The sequence below is a fragment of the Oncorhynchus tshawytscha genome, linkage group LG12, assembly GCF_018296145.1.
Source record: "Oncorhynchus tshawytscha isolate Ot180627B linkage group LG12, Otsh_v2.0, whole genome shotgun sequence".
NCBI lineage: Eukaryota > Metazoa > Chordata > Actinopteri > Salmoniformes > Salmonidae > Oncorhynchus > Oncorhynchus tshawytscha.
The window spans coordinates 41,961,677-41,968,247 of record NC_056440.1 but is presented as its reverse complement, the minus strand read 5'-3'; the positions used below and the strand labels follow the sequence as shown (position 1 = coordinate 41,968,247).

At 39.2% G+C, this 6,571-nt stretch overlaps 1 long non-coding RNA gene across 1 annotated transcript; it reads right to left on the bottom strand.

Annotated features, from left to right (window-relative positions):
- Nucleotides 1-277: 277 nt before the first annotated feature.
- LOC112263365 lies at nt 278-1,870 on the bottom strand. The gene is made up of 2 exons (XR_002955479.2): nt 1,519-1,870; nt 278-812 (listed from the first exon to the last, which is right to left on the bottom strand). It is a non-coding gene; the product is annotated as an uncharacterized LOC112263365 (long non-coding RNA).
- Between the last annotated feature and the right edge of the window lie 4,701 nt (nt 1,871-6,571).

Below are 6,571 nucleotides of genomic sequence, written 5' to 3'. Positions count from 1 at the left end.
TTTTTTTAAAGTGCTAGTACTCCAATTTATGCTTTGGCCAAAAATACGAGCATAGGATGAAACAACATTATTTGGATATGAGTTACCAGAATGTACTTTTTAAAGTGACATTTTCACAGGCCAGTTACTTTAAGATTGGTGAATTCTAAGTATACCCCCCCCCAATCAGTGTAAAGGCAAAGCAAGTATTGTGGTGCTCAGATCACAAACAGAGCTCAATGTTGGGGTATTTCAACTGAAGCCTTGGTAGATGCACAAGGCCTACAATGCTATTGGCTAAGCTAAATTAAAGTATTTTTATTATTATTCATTTGCATATAGCTTACAATCACACGGTACAGAAAATTCAACATATTTCATGTAAACAACTCAACAATAATATTTAAGTAAAATTAATAGTCTTTATGAAAGTAGACAAAGGATTATATTAAAATGCTGTCTTTCCCCACACAAGGCCTTAGAGTTTCAAACACTGTTTTCATGAATATTTCACATTTCTTGCTTTACAACAACGAGATGCATAGGAATATGGAGAACAGTGAAAGTAAGATATGGTGGTGTGGTCTGTCCCTCGTTGGCAGTGACAGCCACAGTGCATTATTACTCACGGTACGAGTTTGAGACTGGCCTAGCGCGTACCAAAAGTAATAATGGACCGTAAAGCAGGCAGATACTCTTGATCTTGTTTTTCTGTGGGACGAAATCCAAGGCTTGGCCTGGTTTAGAGGAGTCAACAATCCCATCCCACTTTGAAATACTGCAGGCCTCCAGGTTCATTGGCTGTTGAGGTTAGAGGTAAGGGTAGCTTCCATCTATGTGAAAAAATGGGATATTAGCCTACACAACTTGATGTCAAAAGGTAGGCTACATGATATCAAGGGCTCATTTTGAATAGCAGAACAATAAAATAGGCCTAGAGGGCAGCTTGCAATGCGTAAGATAATAAACCAAGGCATTTGTTAGAGCATTGATCAGCACAAGACATGCCTATTTGAACATTTCTTTACTCAAATGTAGAAACGAATTCAGGTTTCATAGGCTATCGTTAGAATATTACAATGGACATAATTTGGCCTGTTTTGAATTGAATAATTGAAACTAGTGCTGTCAATTACACAATTTGAAGTCGACTTCTGATCCTGGGTGCGTCAACACTAGCCTTGCCAGCCGCTTAATCCTGCGAGTTTAAAGTGAACTATTAATATAACCTCAAAGGATCAGGTGGTTTGCGAGGCTAAATCAACACACCGTGATGCAAAAAAAAAAAGTTTGCGATTTTAGGCTTCATGGGGAAACATTTAGGTGTTTCAACTACTCAATTGACAAATAATAAATAGCATCTGATAAATTAAACTACCGATAACTAATAGTTTGATTATGAACGTTTTATCCTTGGTTACTTTTGCGTATCATACGACGTCATCATGATTAGCATATTATCAAACAACTGCATACTGAAGTTTCTCCTGGAAAAAAAAGAAGTTATTTTCTAACTAATAAATTGTCCTCACAACTTACCATAGAATAGAGAACACAATGCCAAGCGTCTTGAGACTCCGTGGTTGCAGCTGCCACCTCTACTCAATTGACTGACTTCAGGCCTATCATCTAGGCCATCTCCCAATTTTGGTTTCATCAATATATACAAATGTGTACTTCCCTTGTGTTCCCTCGCTGAATGGAGAGGACTGGTAGAGGCTGCCCGCTTTGGAAGTGCTTTTTATGCACACCTTCCTGTAGTGGCCAGGAACTTGATGGTCATTCCCAAGCGGGAATTCCTGTGTGTGTTTCCAACTGATAAAATAGTTGTGAAGTGCTAACACACTCCATCCTGCAGAAAATGCTCCATGAATGACATCTTCAAAGAACTACGTGCTGTCTAGCGTCCAGGTATAAAGCTGCATCAATGGACGTTTTTGTAGGGCCTGATACATTTTTCGTAAGGGAAAATCAAGTTCAACATTTCTAAAGGGAAATTACAAAGGTCAGAAGCCTTTTTAACTAGATACATAAAGTGCTTCCATTTCTAAATGGTAAAATAGATATGTATAAAAAATACCCTCAAAGAAAAGGTGACATTCTGTACTGTCACATCATATCAAACATTTGATCTCAAATCCAAAATCCTGGAGTATAGAGCCAAATATATTTTTTAATGACTTCACTATCCAAATACATATGGAAGGGAGTATATAGTTAGCTGCCTACAGTCATTGTTTTGAAGGGATATTTTTAATTCAAGACTGGGGTATAAGTCAGAGTGTGTGGATTGAAAACAGTGATTTATCCTGCCTCGTTAGGGTCTTTGCCGTTGGCCTTTATAAAACTCTGTTAGGTCCACTTTGACGCAGATCCGTTTCCTGTGTGAGGGAGACTTTGTATTGTTCTGAGGGCCCAGAGTGCAGTATCACCATCCTCCAGTCACTTCCCGCTTCCTCTCAAACAGGAAATGCTGCCCTGCTACTTTCCACCAATATTACAGATTTAAATTCAAGTATGCTAGTTGTACAATTTTGTATTTTGAGGAGAGGACTTATTGGAACCTATTGACAGTTAGATGAGTTTCACATTGTAAGCATTCCACTGGGCACAGACATCAATTCAACGTCTATTCCAACAACGCTGATTAAACCAGTTTTTGCCCAGTGGCATTGGTCTGTTGATACAGGTGTAGGATCATCATTTTACCACTCTGTTGATGTTAAGAATTTTCCTGCACTGCAGGATTTACATAAATTCACTATATTGCATTTTTCACATAGCCTAATTATGGCTAGGTAATAGCCTAACCACTGAATAAAGCAACATTGCAGTTGTGAGAAAAGTGTGAATGGACTAAACATTCAAGTCCTGTTTCAGCAGGATTATCTTGCTGCTACAATACTGGTCAAATCAATATCGTACACCTGTACACCTTGGACGAGAATTACTAAGTGTTCCACCTGGTGAAAAGTTTATCCTTTGCTGAAAAAACTGGGGCAAACACCTAATTAAAAGTGGAAACATCCCACTGGGCACAGACATCATTTCAACATATAGTTTTGATTTACATTTATACTGAACAAAAATATAAACGCAACATGCAACAATTTCAACGATTTTATGGAGTTACAGTTCAAAAAGGAAATCTGTAAATTAAAATAAATAAATTAGGCCCTGATCTATGGATTTCACATGAATGGGAATACAGATGTGCATATGTTGGTCTCAGACACCTCCCCCAAAAAAGGTAGGGGCGTGGATCGGAAAACCAGTCCATATCTGATGTGACCATCATTTGCCTTCCTGCAGTGCGACACATCTATTTCACATAGAGTTTATCTGGCTTGTGTTGGTTGTGGCCTGTGGAATGTTGTCCCACTCCTCTTCAATGGCTGTGCGAAGATGCTGGATATTGGCGGGAACCAGAACATGCTTTATAATACACGTCAATCCAGAACATCCCACACATGCTCAATGGGTGACATGTCTGGTGAGTATGCAGACTATGGAAGAACTGGGACATGTTCAGCTTCCAGGTGTTGTGTAGAGATGCTTGCGACATGGGGCTGTGCATTATCATGCTGAAACATGAGGGGATGGGGGACAGATGAATGGCACGACAATGGGCTTCAGGATCTCGTCACGGTATCTCTGTGCATTCAAATTGCCGTTGATAAAATGAAATTGTGTTCGTTGTCTATAGCTTATACCCATTCCATAACCCCACCGCCACCATGGGGCACTCTGTTCACAACGTTGACATCGGCAAACTGTTCTTCTACACAACGCCATACAGGTGGTCTGCGGATGTGAGGCCAGTTGGACGCACTGCCAAATTCTCTAAAACAAGGTTGGAGGCAGCTTATGGTAGAGAAATTAACATTCAATTCTCTGCCAACAGCTCTGATAGATATTCCTGAAGTCAGCATACCAATTGCATGCTCACTCAAAACTTGAGACATCTGTGGCATTGTGTTGAGTGACAAAAATTCACATTTTAGACAGGCCTTTTATTGTCCCCAGCACAAGGTGTACCTGTGTAATGATCATGCTGTTAAATCAGCTTCTTGAGATGCCACACCCGTCAGGTGGATGGGTTAAAAATCACATAATTTGAGAGAAATAAGGTATTTGTACGTACAGTATAGAACATTTAGGTGATCTTTTATTTGAGGTCATGAAACATGGGACCAACACTTTACATGATGTGTTTATATTTTTGTTCAGTGTGTTTATGTTGTCAACAAACGTGAATTCGATGTGAAATCAGCATAAAAAGCTAGCATGTCATTAGATTTAGGGTTAAACGTTGGATAATAAGACAAAATTCCTTGATGTTGATGACTTTGTGCAAATCCAATCAGTTTAACACTTTGATTCAACGTCATCACATTAAAAAATGTCTCATTGGTCCTATATGGTTCAAACTAGGCTGTTCATATAATTTCTTGATGAAAACAAAATGATTCATATGATATTCAAAAAGTAAATAGGATATTTGACTGAATAATGAGCTAAGAGGTTTTATAGTCTGTGCAAATGTGTTCGATACATTGTTTTTGCAAGGTCTTTTCAGTCTGTGACCTTAGTAACATGACAACTTGTCTGTGGGAGTGGTCTTGGTCATTTTTACTAACTCCACAGAGACACGTCTCCAATGCATAAATCCATTGGAGTCTAAATAAGTCTGCAGTGTTAAGGCTATAACTGTATAACCATCAATGACCAAAGTCCAACATAAATGGTTCCCACATATTTCAAGGATCAAGAACTACTGAATGTTTTAACACATTGTCTTGTATGGCTTTTATTTTCCGATGTTTTTCATTCTAGACAGTGTTAAAGATGTGTATGACGAGGTGTAAATGATCCCTTTCAAATAAAGAGGGGTGGGGTCTCAATCCAGAGCAGTGACATGATTTCCAGCACTGGGAGCCAAACAGGAATTCCTGGCTCCCAAGGGCAAGGCTCCTGTTACTCTTCAGAGAACTAGGAATGACCGTTTATGGGGGTTGGCTGTACATTCTCCAGCTCATCAAACATTATGATGCCTAAATTACTGTCAACACACACACACACACACACACACAGCAGTGTTCCGGAGGGGGATTCTTGCCCTAGGGCTGAATCTGCTTGGGAAATACAGCTCAAATAGCACAGCTTGTGTTATAATGGCTCATTCCTGCTTGGCGTCTTTATGATCGTACATCAGTAGAACAAGCAGGCATTCTAGAAGGGTCTGCTGTCTAGTGTATTAATGATCCATGTCATTTAGGACCAAAAAATACAAAAAAAGTTAATAATGGACAAGATGGAGGGGTAGCACAGGATGTATAAGGGGTGGGGTGCAGAAACAACCCAATTCTCACACGCAAACAGAACGCCAGGGCTGCTGGCTAAAGCATGAGTTACTAAACTTGTTTTGAATTACTCTGCTCCCATTCCTGAAGCCCATTGCATTCCCAAACATTCAAATCTAATCGAGAACAAATGAAGGAAGTGATGTAAGAAGTTCTTAACTTTATCGTGGCCTAGCAGTTGTCACCTGCTGAACTAATTACTGACCAATGTGATAACATACACACACACACATGGATTTTGTGTTGTAGATATGTGATAGTAGAGTAGTGGCCTGAGGGCACACACTTCATCTCTTGTGAAATGTAATGTCATGTTTTTAATTGTATACTGTATAACTGCCTTAATTTGGCTGGACCCAAGGAAGAGTAGCTGCTGCCTTGGCAGCAGTTAATGGGGACCCATAATAAAACAAATACAAATGTGAAAACTAAATATCCAAGCCAGCACAGTATGGTTCAGCCATAATAGTGTGAAGAGTATCCAACGAGAGAATTGACACATGAGAACTATCCGCGTATCACTCACAAGATACTGTACTAACTGTACAGTATGTGATGTGCATGTTGAGCAAATTCGTTTTTTTTTGGTGGCGAAATAATTAAGCAAGAACGTAAGCATGCAATTGAGCACACACACTCTCTCGCAAGGAAAGCACCAGCAACTCAGAAGAATTTGCTGTGACAAATATGCCATCTAGTGGGCTGAAGTGTTAGAACGAGTTGTAATGACAGAAAGATGTGATGGTAATGTATGTATCTGTAACATTCATCATTTAGTCTGCAGAACCTCACAGTGCACTTACTGTATGTCAGCAAAACATCACTACCGCAGCCGTTGTATGCTTTTCCACAGTAACACGTCCCTTTTTCCCCCACTTCATATTTCAATTTATTTCCAAACTCCAACATGGTATATTAGACTTCAGATAACATTTCCAGGAGAAACAAAGCCCAACAATAACAAAGAGGTATTGTTCTTCTCAAAAGAAATAAACAGGCATTATTTTACTATAAAATAAATGAAAAATGAAGACACGATTCCAAGCTTTAGCATATAGTTATCACATATCACACACACCAGAGTATAATTACATCATTACTGTCAACGGTCAAGAAACAAACTTTGCTTTCACACCAGTTATATACAGTATACAGGTACGTTTTCAAAGGAACAGTACACAGTGAATTCAAAGCACAAAATACTTACAGAATACACTGAGACTTCAGTT